The 13,673-nt window shown below is 42.4% G+C and overlaps 1 protein-coding gene across 25 annotated transcripts in view; it reads left to right on the top strand.

The window, feature by feature from the left end:
- The window catches only part of ADGRL3 (adhesion G protein-coupled receptor L3), a 528,954-nt gene that overhangs the window by 89,858 nt on the left and 425,423 nt on the right, over window positions 1-13,673 (top strand). For 23 of the 25 annotated variants that reach the window (XM_026847580.1, XM_026847556.1, XM_026847565.1 and 20 more), the window contains exon 2: window positions 1,587-1,653. The exons of the other annotated variants lie outside the window; for them this stretch is intronic. The gene's annotated coding sequence lies outside the window, so the exon portion shown is untranslated. The remainder of the gene's footprint in view (window positions 1-1,586; window positions 1,654-13,673) is intronic. 25 annotated transcript variants of the gene reach the window in all.

A 13,673-nucleotide genomic window follows, 5' to 3' on the forward strand; every position in this document is an offset into this window, starting at 1 on the left:
TTTTTCCTACTGAAATTGTATATATTTGATCAAAATCCAAGGCTGAAAAGAGCTAACATCTGGAGACTTTTTCATTTGTACAGTGAGAAATAATAGCTGGTCTTACCCTGAGTTTGCCTGTAAATTTCTTAGATGGTCCAAAACCTGTTTATTGCTTACAGAGGCAATTTTGCTGACAAGCGACCTGGAATAGGTCTCTTTTTCTTCCAGAGCATCCATACTTGCCTATTATAGAGAAATCACTCAAAAAGTGGCATGCATGCTGGACTCTCAAGCCTTGTTTTAAGTTTTAATTTACTTGTCTGACTTCCAAGGTTACTGAATGCAAGCGATTGCTCCTTTAGTACATAAATAAGATGAAGTATGTGTTGGGGACCAATGCCTCAGCCTCCTTCTTTTCATACTCTCAGGGGAGTACCTGCTGAGGAATGCGTAGAGCTGGGGTAAAACTTCTTTTTTGGCATCAGAGATTAAAGTAGGAGTGTTCTGGATCAACTGAACTGTGAAACTGGAGCCCTAGGAGCACTTTTTTGGTCTGCAAAGTTGTTAAGGTATCGGCTGACCCAGGACCACAGCAGCAGGGAGACAGCTGTGCTGCAGTCCCTGTCGGGACAGGCTTAGGGACCTGCCACTGCAGCTGGAGCAATTGGCACCAGCTTAACACTGGATCCTATTTTAGTCAGACTTTATAGTTTTTCATTTTAATACATTTCTTCCAGGTGAAATGATCTGTATTCTCCTCTACAGGTTGCGGAAAATGATCTGGGCTTGTAGTTAATGTTGGAAGCAAAATTCAGGCAGGAAGACTCCTTGCCTTTTCCCTTACATGGGCTTTTAATTTTATTTTCTAATTGTTTGATTGGGGTGGGATGGGGTCCCAGGGTCCTGTGCCATCAAGTTTAACTCTGACAAAATTGATTCCCACCGAGGTTTCATCTGTAGCAATCCCAACCTTGAGGAGCATTTTTTCATGTGTAGTTAATCCTAATAAAACCAGCACTTCCAGGAGGCTGACCTGGATCCATGCATTTCATGCTTCTGTTAATTAATGTTACATTTAGCATCTAACACTACAGTGAGAAGAAAAATGCTGAAGGTGTAAGGGGACCGACAAAATTTAAGGTGTTACTGCTGAGGAACAGGGATTAACATCCTTTCGAACTAGATATTTATTATTCTGGTGCAGCAACATCTAAAAATCTCTGGTAAATCCTCTAGTATAACAATAGTTTATCCTGATCACATTGGAGTCTGTTATGGTCAAGAGATACTCATGTACCTGCATGTGTGTTCAATAACTACTTGTATCTCTAAGGATTTTTTGTAATTACCCATGATAGCTCCCACTGATTTTTCATCCAACTGTTGTTGGTTATGTGCTAGTACTGTCTTCCTATAGAGAGATGTGTTTCGTAGCGATTAAAAATTCTCTCAGACTTTAAAAAATCACATCTGTTGACCAAAACTAGTTGTTCATTGCTGTATCCTCTGGTGCATGCATAGCAGAAGGTTCATGAGTGTCTAATAAGTCCTCAGAGGCAAATATAAATGTTTTATATTTTTTGTCTTTTTCTCTTTGCTTCCAGAAATGCTGAATTTGATGCTCTGCAAAAGCAAGCATGTGGATTTTTAGCACCTGAAGAACAAGAAAAGGTAATTACTGGACCTTATAGTCTAGCCTCATTTGTTAGCTGTGCTAAAATATTAAACTGCTCGACCTGATCACGTTGCATGAGCCTACAGCACTGTCTCTGCATATGAGTTTTGTGTATTTTCAGTTATGCGGGCACAGTTGTTTTTTGAGAATATTCCTTTATGGAAAGGGAGCAGGGGAACAAAAGCAGCAGAGCATGAAAATGATGAACCCACATGGAAGGGAACAGCACACCGTCAATTTTTTCAGTGCATGTGAAAAATGTAAAAGAGGTGAAGAAAAAATCAAGATTTATATGTGCCAACAAAAAAGGCTGTGGACTTCCCTGTATTTGTAAGACTGCCTAGCACAGCCTTGAAGCGTAGTGGGCAAGTATCAAAGGAGGCTCAGTGTTCATCAGTGTTACGGCAGCCTCGTCATGTTTCAGTGACGGAGTAACTTGTGGGGTGGTGCACCCTGCTCCAGAGGTCGTGAGCTCCTCTGCTTCTGCAAGCCTGCCTCTTGCAATCGAGTCTCTTGATCCTCTTGGGTCATGACATTTTGCTTGGGCAATGCAGCTCGACAGGGCTGTGGCTCAGTTGCTGGTGTTAAACAAAATGCTGTTCATCAAACTTTCATGAGCCACCTTGCCGAGGGCTGCATCTTGAAAGACTAGGCTCCAAAAAGCAGTGAGGAAAGCTGTGCTGCTCTGTACTGCTGCCATCTCCTGTATTTTCTTCCACCTTCTTTCCAAGGCTGAGGTGCGAGCACCCCTGCAGGACCTTGTGGTTTTGCACTTTGCTCCTGTCTGGAGACAGGTGATGTAGAAGTTTGGCCAGGAGGGCATGGCCATGTTGAAGTGTGGCAGTCGTGCTCCAGCTGGTACATCCTTCCAGCTGTACAGTGATCCAGAGAAGGAATTAGGACCCCAGGTCTGCCTTAAAGCCTGTACATGGCTTCATTATTACTGTGGATAACCTATAAGAATCTACATGAGCTGAGCCTTTCAGTTAGTTTTTGTAATGATTAATATAATACCTTCAGAGTGAGCGGAGATGTATGTAGATGGCACAGTATAGAGAGCAAGAGGAAATATATAATGTGCATGTCTGTACATTTGAGTATAGCAAAGCAAGCATAATGAGATTTAAAAACACAAATGCGAAGAGATACAGATAGGAGATGTTGCAGAGCTCAGGAAGGCTGCAGTATGAACACGTAACATGTTCTTGTGAGACACTTCATTTTGTTGCTTGGGTTTGAAAAATGCATGTGAGTGACATCTTGTGTTCACTACATCTGCAGTGCCATACTGCTGATAATTAGCACGTGAATTTTAGAGGCAGTATATAAGCCAAGATGACAAATGCAAACAAATCATAAGGTGAACCAATGTTGCCGCCTTCTTGTGTCAGCATTACAATTTGCTGCAAGCCCATTCTCCCACCCTACAAATGGAAGCACAATCTCAGTTCTCAGGAGAGATGTTGAAACACGCTGAAAGGGCTTAAATTTTCAGCTTGCTTTGATCCTTATGGATTTTTTTTGTGGTGGACTCTGTACGCATCATTGTAATACAAAATTATGACAGGAGAGGAAAAACAGGTAGAGGAAGAAGAAGAGGCTCTAGGAGCAAATAAACACTTGATCAGAATGCATTAAGTTTTTAGAGAACCACACTCTCCTGTAGTTTGTGCTCACTGTTATGAATTGCCTTCCATGTGCTAATGAATGGGGTTTGTTTTGTTGGATACTTCCATTAGGAGTTACAGTGCCATTTATAACTCTCTAAAGCCTTGTGTCATCATCTCCAGCGCATTTCTCAGCCCTGGGACTGTCATGTTCAGGCACTTAACATGTACAGGAGATGTAGAATAACTTTACTGGGGACTCAGACAATTCATTGCTTTGAGTATAAGTTGATTTATCCCTGTCAAAAAGAAAGATTGAAAAACCTGATTTCTTTAAAATAATTAATTTCTCGAGGGGAATAATGGAAAGGTGGTTTGCACCTTTCTCCCTCTCAGTATCTTGCAGATGACAGGAAGACACGATGTGTTGGCAAAGAGGAAGACTATGCTGCACTATTGAGTTTCACTGGTATTTCACTGCTCTGTTATAAGAAGGTGAAATATTAGCCTAAGTTATCTGTGCAATTTAAAATTACCTCAATTAATCCAATTGTTTATGTTTATTTATGCTTTTGGTACAGTTGTAAAGAGATTTTTTTAAAAATCAGTATTTCTTTTTGCAAGTAAGAAACTAAAAATACCTCCAGATTCATCATGGCTAAGTGCTTTCCGAGGACTTAGAACACAACTACCCACGCTTTAATGCAGTGTGGCTCAAACAGGGGAATTATTCCCACTGGGTTTCTTAAAAGCTATAGATATTGTTTTAAAGTTTAAGCATAAGCAATATTATAAGTAGATAAGGATATGTATGTAGCAAAGAAATGGCCGCTCACGTTGTTATATTTGATCAATGTGTCATTTTTATCAACTTCTCTTGTTCTCTGAGGTCAGGTGGTTGCACACAATTTTTTTTTTTCAGCCTGTGAAAGAGATCCCACAGAGTCATTTAGCTCTGTCAACTGTAAGAGCAGGACAACCATGAGCTCCGTAATTCATCCAAACTTCAGCAGGGTCCTTTCATTTGGTACTGCGTGGCACTAGGTTGCAGTGGCCAGGCTAGGGACATATCAGACATATTTCATTGTGTTGAAGAGATGCTAGCTGTTCTGTGTGTGTGCTGTCCCGTCGGAAAGGCTTTGCTCCATCTTATGGGAGAGGTGACCTTGATGGGGGTGTTCACCCCCATGAAACAGGGGCCTTTTGCAGGTGAAATGGATTTCATGCTGTGCTGCTGTTAGCATCAGCGAACGGGGTACGAAGCTTCAGAAATTGAGACTGTGCTTTTATTCCCTGTGTGGCCAGTCCAAAGTAAGAGATCCCAAGGCTCAAGGGCATGACAAGCTCTTTTTTCTTTTGTTCTTGGTGCTTTTTTTTTTTTTTTTTTAAACTGGCTGGCCATGACATTAAGATTTCTAATTAATTTAGAAACCACAGGCAGTTGAAGAGAGTGAGCAATGTAATAACTGGGCCATGGGGCAGAGTAAAAGCACATCAATTATTCAGGCAGTAGCTGCTGCTTATTCCCTTCCCGGAGCTGGGCTGGCTGTCAGTGTGTGTCAGTGATGCCGCTAATGCCCTTCAGAATTTACATGCATAAACAGTGGCCTTTTAAAATCTGTGCGAGGATAACTTCCGCATTTCCAAAGATAGCTGCCAGCATCGTGCCCTGTCTGGCGAGTGCCGGGGGCTCTGACTGGTATTTTGGGTGCCTAGTTCAAAACTGGGATCTTGGCAGGCGTGTCCACCGGAAGCCTCTGCCCCAGAGAAGTTGCTCCTCAAATAGGCTGAGGGGCAGTCAGAGCCATGGGAAGAAAGAAACAATCCTGCTTTAAAATGCAGATGGTGTCTGAGAGTGTTCTCTCTGGGTGAGCGAAGACCAGCATCTCTTATAATGCATCATCCCCTCCTGCTATTTTTGTGATATCCCTGAAGCGTGCGGTGCAAGGATGCCACAGATGCCACGGGCTGGACCTGCTGCAGTTGCTCTAAAGGGATGAGGGGACGGGAAGTATCCTCCTCCTCCTCTTCCTTGCTGCTGTGACTATTTCACATCCTGGAATTTGGCTTAGCACTGGGAAAGTTTGAAAACCAGGAAGCTTTTCTCAGTGCAAAGAACTAGATTCACAGGACTGTGGTGATCATCTTATATGGGTGGACCGCAAAGTCTCGTGTTAGGCATGCCACAACGAGCAACACTGATTTCTGCATTGAACCAGCAAGGGGACTGAAAATTGGGGAACCTGTTGGATTTTTCTGCTGTGGGCTACAAGTGGAGCACAAACCCTTATTTTCCTGTCTGGCTGACGTTGTTATCCCTACTGCTGGAGACAGCCACCTTGCTTTTTAAAAAGCAAACTAATCTGTGAAAGCAACGAAATAAAATGAGCCTCACTAATTACTTGTGCTGGCGAAATGACCGGTTTCGGTTCGGAAAACACTGGCTGTAATTAACAATGAAAGGCTTTCTTCTCTGATCTGTGTAGCCATTTATGAATCACTTCTCCCCATGGAAAGTTTTAAATCTGTCTCACTGGGGAGCCTGGGGAGGAACAGGTAAAATGGATTTGCTTTAATAGCTGTGGTTGTAACTTAAACACTTGAAATGATATTAAGCATCTTTCTCCATTAGCATTTCATGTTGATCCTGATGATATACCAGCCGAGGCTAAGACAGGATCAGCGTTCATTAAATGGAAGAAACTAAACTCCATAGACAAATGCTTTGTCTAAATGGGGCCTTCATTGCACTGAGAACAAGAATGCAATTAGCTGAAATGTTTGTTTACAAAATCTAATTCCTGGGGAGTATCTTCTCAGATTGCCGTTTACATCTCTTGAACTGGTTTTGTTGACAAGGCTTGCAGATTGACAAATTTTGCAAAACTCAGTTGTAGGATATATATAATGGATGGGTCAAACTTTGCATGGTAAAGCTGAACCCTGAAGAGCGGGGACTAAGCTGCAGATGTGCCAGAGTTGATTTGTGCATTCCCCCATCTTTTTTACAGTTTATGGTTAGGTGCAATTAATAATTGTTAGATGTTCCAGATATTACATGGTGTAAGCTGAAGAGAAGCTGGAAACTGTGCAGTGCTGAGTGTTGTTATCGCTCTCCTCCTGTCCCCCACCTGGAGCCTAAACCAGGGAAATCACGAAGGGGTTCCAGCTGGGTGAGGATGCATCTCTCACAGGGCACCTGTGTGAAGAGCATCCTCCTGGTTGATTGAGAAACATGGACACCCTCAGAAGGTGATTTCTCCCATGTACAATGTGAGTTGTGCTCTGGAAATGCTGCTTCTCCTTGGGATACAGAAGGAGCCAACGGGAAACATAACTGCTGCCATCCAGATATTAGGGTTGTGGGTTTTTTTTCAGTTGGGTTTTTTTTTGGTGGTGTGTGTAGGCTTTGATTTTTGGGTTTTTTTGGTTAAATTAAAGCTGGTAACATGATTCAGAGGTTATACGTAGGTGAAGGAGGAGACAGGGAAAAACTGTTGTAGGGGAATGTAAACATGGCCTGTGGGAGCCAGATGAGAAAACTGCTCTTGAGAAGAAGAAAACAGCTTACACCGCTTTTAATATCGTCTGTGCATGAAGGGTTGGGGCTTGAGCACTTCATTCTGTGCCTTGGCACACGTGATGAAGTGCCAACGGTGGGGCTCGATTTTGTCGCTGCGTAGGGTTTGTGGAGTGTGAAGGATCAGGCGTTTTGAGCATGTGTTGATACCAACAAAATAGCACATATTAATTTTAAAATGTGTAATAAAACATTGCTTTGCATGCTAGGATATGGTGCAGCAGTATTTATTAGCTCATTTTCTTCTTACTCTGTGGCGGCTCTACTTTCTTCACAGTTATTTCTTGTGGCTTCCTTGCAAGATGAATAGGGTGTTTGGACTTATCCATCAGGTGACATTGGGCAAGTAAGCATTTCCTGGACACATTTGCCTCGTGTGTCTGGTGGCAAACATTAAACCGTTACCAGAATAATACAATTTCCTCCCCATTTGCTGAATACAGGATATTAATGGAATAGTCGGTATAATCTGTTTGGCGATGGCTTATAGTCATGTTAAATGACGGGGAACAGACTAATGAAGACCATCCTATTGATGGATAAGGGTTACAATTTACCAGCCCTGCAGTAATTGAAATAAAACAAAGCTGCTTTTGCGTAATTCAGAGAGCGATATGCGATCCGCAGGTACGTCCCTGCATGTTGTACCAAGTAGGGCTGCAAAGCAAGGGGGTGAGCTCTGGACCTCTGTGGGAGGTCAGGATGGGATGGGACCACTGCAGAAGCTCCTTAACTGGTTGCAAGAGGTGAAGTCTCAAAGTCTTTCAGACAACATAGCCATGACTTGTTAATGAGCTCACTGCAGTGTTTGGGGGCCTTGCTGCCTCCTCCTGCTCACTGGCAGCACTTCTCCTCCTTCAGACAGCAAAAGGGGAGTTGCAGAACTTGATGCAGGGGCTTGCTCCTTGAGAAGGGCTGCTCAGAGGGTCCCTCCGGGTTTGATGATAATATAACATTTAATAAAACAGCACTTTTTCAGTGTCGACACTGGAAATGACAAGTGCTTTCCATAATTTGAGAGAAGTGTGCCCAGTGTTACGTGCTTATATATACCTGAGAGTCTATTCTCAAGAGTACATGGGTCTATCTCCCATGAAAACTAATTGCACTATTAGGAGAAGATCCTGGTAACTTAATAAGATATATTTATTTGTATCTTAAGAGGATTTTTTGCTGAGGTGAAAGAAATCCTGAGCAGTGCCAAATTTTATTGGAAGTTATTGTTCTTCCTTGTCCCTTCTTTGCTCCCCATGTCGAAACTGTTCTGGAAATTGAAAATATTTCATAAGATCAAGGCACACCAACGTAATTGAAGGCAGGCAGCACTTAACTGAGCTGTAGGGGAATTCATTGTGCAGATGGCTTGAGGCTGATTTTTTTCTTTTTCTGTGGAATAGTCAGTAGGAAGCAGCATTGCCAACAGGGCCGTATACACTAAAGGTATAGAAGACCCAGAGGAACAGAAAGCATCATGGCTGAGGTATTTGGCTTTGACCCTGCTCCGCCATGACTTTAGTTGTCACCCCAGGTGCTATCAAGACTTTGGGGCAGATCAAGGGTTTTATTGCCCAGGTCTGTCTTGGGATAGAGGAGAGGACCTGGGGCCAGGCTGACTGCATCCACCCCTTTCTCAGTGCCCCCCTCCTCCTGGCATCCCACAGTGCAGATCATCTTTGTCTTCTCTGCACTTCCCCAGACAGTTACCGCTATTAGGAGATGGGCCTTGAGGTTTTGTACCAGCATGATTTGAATTAAGTCTAATTTAGACAAAAGTTTTAAGAGCTCTCCTCTCTCCCATGCAAAATAAATTAGAGAGTTTAAATGCAGTGTGTCTGGCTTGGAGGCATTTCCCTGTGGTTTATTGCTTTGCTTTTATTGATAGGCTGTGTTTATTCTCACACAAACTGATTAATTTGTACCCAATGATTTGTTTCACAGAAGCTGTTTGCTTAGGGATGAAGGCCAAATTAAGGGGTTCTTATGGGGTGGAAACTTCAGTTCTTACAGACTTCTTCAGATCTCGGTTCTGCTCCCTACGAAGTTTGTAGAGGCTCAGATAAACTGGCCCTTGACAGAGCTGGGAAGATGCAACCTACCAAGTAGCTTTAGGGAGAGCAAGAGGATATACGTTAAATTCTAGATACCTTTTTAAAATTTAGGAATGTTCTGCTGAAGCAAAATGATGGACCTCTTCAAAATTATAAGAGGATCTGATTCTGCTTCTTATTTTGTTCCTATTTTTGAAAATTAGGAACAATCAATCCAATTATATTAATATCTTAAGATATGCTAAGTACAGTATTAGATATGTATTTTTTCATTATAAATACACCCCCAAGGAATCATTCTATTTTTAAGATGAACTTGGTATTATGGTAATGTAAAAGAAGTCTATAATTTATAATTCCAATTGTAGGTGAAGAAATTTAACATGTCAGCTTCTCTATTCATTACCCTAACAGTCAAGACTAACAGGCTGTTCCTTCACCTTCGCTGTCAGTCATTTAGATAGACCAATTATGGATTCTATTTAACAAAAAAAAAAAAAAAAAAGTCTCAAAAGAGAAAACGCAGCAGAAGAAGGTTCAACATACTATTTAAAAAAAAACAAACAACAAAACAGGTCTGTAAGGGTACATTTAGTCCTACGCTGTATGAGCTTTATGGCCAAAGCTCTCCAACTATTATTGTGGTCTTTCTGGAGGTGCCATATGGACTAAGTTGAGAAGTGGTTCTTCAGTGTTTGTGTGTTGGAAAAGAGCTGGTGACAGCTGACAGTCACTTCTTGTACCATTTAGAAACACCCACTGCCTGGCAGGTTTTTTTTAAAAAAAGGGAGGAGGTGGAAGATAAAGTCCTATATTGGTATTTGGGTCTTGGTTGTGCAGAGCTGTTCACGGATGCTGAAGAAAAAAAAGCACATTCTGACTGGGTTGAGGTTGCTATTAATTTTAAACGTTAGTTTTTGGCGTTTTGAGCCTTAAGGCCTCCAGTGAAGCACTTCTTTAGCACTGAATTTAGAGGGGACTGTTTCCTTTTAAGATGTAGGATATAATTGCATTGACCTCTGTTCCACCAGTACTAAATATTCAACATGTTCCAAAAAAATTCCATGGAACTGGAAAATCAGATTCCTTTTTGAGATGCATAAATATAGTCACAGGTCTAGTAATCTTGTTTTAAAACAGCAGCATTCCTTTGGGGTAAGTTTATTATGACAAAATATACATGGCCAAACTTAAATATAGTTAACCTAATATGATTAGACTGATTTAGAGCAGAGGTAGGTCAACACTAAGTGCTTTTGAAAATCTCATCCCCGCTCTCTAGAGATTAAGGCTACGAGTGCAGAGCATCATCCTAAGTCATGATAAAGAAGCAGTAGGGATGTTTCTCAATGGAGACAGGCTTCAGTTGGAAAGCAGAAGCACGAAACAGACTGGAGGGGTAAGAACTAACTGTAGCCAGATGGGGAAATATCGAGCTTTGCCCAAGGCACAAGGCTTGGAAGTTAGCCCGCTTGGTTGCATCTGTGACTCTCTGTGACAGGCAGTGTGTGTATACAGGCAGACTCCCTGGTTTTGGGTGCGTAGGGGCATCCTCTCCTCGTGTTTTGAGCAGTACTGTTGCACCGAGGGGGTACAGATGAAAAACTGGAGGTTGCCGGCCTCAATTTTCTCTTCAGTTTACCTTCTTTGAAAAAAAGGCTTGTTGCAAAGGCCGTGTCCTTGGAATTTGTAACACTGGAATCTCACAACATGGGAACTCCTTTTTGGTCCTAGAAGTCCAGTACTATTTTAGGCATTTTAGTGTGTAGAGTCTTTCTGTTGCACATGGGAAGAGGTTTGAGGGCTTTCCTCTTGTATCTCTGTGAATAGCTAATACAAGTGATGTAGTTAAGGTATTGAAAAGCAAGGCTTCCTACTGAAATAACTGGAGCTGTGTTTTTCTGAAGTGAGTCTGAGTTTGGCTCCTAGATCATGTGAATGTGATGAGATATTTGGCCAGCTCCAAGCCATGCAGCATCAGTCCCTTTGCAGTCAATGAGGCAACTCATTCTAATACCTCATCCTCAGATGATCTTGCTCATTGCTAGTGCTTCATCCCACACAAGTCCAGATTCTCCCATCAGCAGTGGAGTCCCAGCATGAGATGCGTGCAATCTGCTTTTGCATCCTCTCCTCCCAGCACCAGCTGTGTTATTGCAAGCCCCAGAGGAAGGCATTCTTGACGGTCTCTATAATTTTTAAAGAATCACTTTGCCTCCCCTTATAACTTCTGCAGTTTATTCAAGTGTCAGACTTATTCGCCAGTGAAACTTTCTATTGGACCACGTTTGCACATTTAAGAGGGATTCCTGCTATTGAGGAAAAAAAGGAAATCTAACGTAAGCAGTGAGTTTAGCCCTTAAACTGCAGCAGCACAGCGCCTTTTGGAAAAGCACACAACTGCTTTACATATAACATGTGCATGAGTTAAACCTCCTGGACCGCTTTCTGTGATCAGTGTTTTTCTACAGGAACATACACATCGCAATAAGTGGATCTAAACCTAGTGAGGCTTATCCTTTGAGACTGACTTTTGCATGTCCATATTATATGTAGCCTGCAAAGGACTGGAAAGATAATCTTGTTGGTGTGTGTGTATCCCTGGGCTGGACCTGGCACCTGTATGTAAGAAAGAAACCCTGCAAATGCTTAAGGCAGAGCATAGAAAAGAAGCAGCACATCGAGTAAACAGATGGGGCGGGCCAACATTAAGAGCAGGATGGTTATACTGAGTGTAATGTGCAGAAGTCACAGTACATCAGCTGGCTAATCAGTGCCGAATGATTTGTAGGCATCTCAGCAGAGGTGAGTTTTAAGGAGGTTTGAAGGAGAATGGTGTCGTGGCTCTGCAGATTTGTAATCTTCACTTGCAGAAAGAGGGACTCTGGGAAAAGCATGAAGGTTATTACTTAAGTGCTGATTTTCCACTTGTTTCTATATATTCTTTCTCTGTATTCTTTTTCTTATGTATTTTTTATTTCTTTTTTAAAATTATTTTTTCCAGATTGTCTACAGAGTCTCTCTAATGAGACAGGGTGATCATGGGCCCAGATGCCGTGCTGCAAATGCCGTTTTTAAAACCAGCTGAGAATTTGGCCTGATACTTAGCAGTCGCTTAGTACTTTCATCTTCAAAGTACTGTGCAAACATTAATTAATTCTGCTGGGGAGCACAGAATAAAGTGTTGCTGGAATAGTTACACAGACTGCAACGCTGGGAGAGATGACAAGGACAGTATTGCTGGCCTTGGAACATTTTATACTTACATACATAATTCGGTAAAGGGCCTCACAGGTGGTTTCATGGGAGAAAAAAATCTCCTTTAGGTAACTGTTTTTTTCACTGAGTGGGTGCTTGGTGTTTTCAGTGGAAGGGTATCTCCCTGCTGCTGCTGCCCTGCTTAGAGACATAGGTGACCTGGGATTTCTGTGCCCACAGCTGCCCCTTCAGATGGGTTCAGGCTTACAGAGACAGTAACCTCAACAGCCAGACAAACGCTCTGCGGATGCTCAGTGCTGAGGTAGAGAGAGGCCAATGCAGAAGTCAGAGCTGCAGTTGCATGCTTTTCACTTGGCAAATGTGTAAACTGCTTGTGGCAGATTTGGAGATGCACAGCGCTCCATTTTGCACTTGTGGCTCTTTGCGTATGCAGAATCATTTTACCCCTGTCGACATTGGCTTTTGCAGGACTGAAAAAGCACTGCAGAGCTGCAAAAAGGGCCATGAGAAAGCCTTTCGTCTGCTCTTAAGGGCAGTGTCAGCAGCCTTTGGCATGGGCTGTGGTAACCTGCCTTGGACAGGATGAGGAGTGCTTGTACATCATCTGCCTCTGGCTCTGCACAGGCAGGACAGCAGGAGCTGAGGAGCATCATCATCAGCATTTCAAACAGGTACAATCGCTGATGTTTTCCAGCTGCACACTTAGCTCTGTCTGGCACTAAGCGATCAACACTGCTCATGCTTTGAGACTTGTGTGGAGCACTGCTTTTGAGTGAAGATGCAACTCCGCAATCTTTTAACACTGAATCTACTCAACCAGTCATTATATTATTAAAAGGAACTTCTAAATGGTCATGCCTACTGATGCCAAACTATTAGCAGTGAACCATGCGAGCCTTATATGACCTGACTAATGCTGTATCAATCAATTCCAGGTTGAAATAGGCATCAAGGGCCAAGGAGGTGTGCAGTTTGTTGGTACTATAATGGTAAATTGAAATGGGAGTGCTGATGGGACCAAAAGGGAAGGCAGAGGGATGCTTCATACTGAAAATAACATGGCTGTAAAGAGATTTTGCTCATTGGATGTCTGTCAGGGATTGGATGTAAATCTGTGCTTTGGTCTGAAAGCTGGAGGTGAGACGTGTCTTCATATTGAGTGGAAACAGGTCTTTGAACAAAAGACAGGTTCAGGTTGACAGGATGGGAGCTGGGTTTTGCCTTCACTGACCTTGCTCGCATGAGGCGGTGGGGGAAGCTTTAAACTTCTTGCACAACTCATGTGATAGCAGTTAATACAACAGCAGTTTTTAGAAGCTGTACAAATGCATTTAGAAAAAGTATATTGCTTTCAGATTTGGCAAGATAGATAGATAGATAGATAGATAGATAGATAGATAGATAGATAGATAGATAGATAGATAAAGTGTTCCTTCCTGACTGCAGGTTTGCTTTCACTGAGATCCGTAGGTACCTACTGATAATTTTCCAGATTGATCTTTCAAATTGGTGAGTTAAGAAGCTGGAGAAAGAAAGATCATGACTGAGGCAGTTACTTTTCC

Source organism: Athene cunicularia, assembly GCF_003259725.1.
Source record: "Athene cunicularia isolate RWA chromosome 4 unlocalized genomic scaffold, athCun1 chr4_part2, whole genome shotgun sequence".
Lineage (NCBI taxonomy): Eukaryota > Metazoa > Chordata > Aves > Strigiformes > Strigidae > Athene > Athene cunicularia.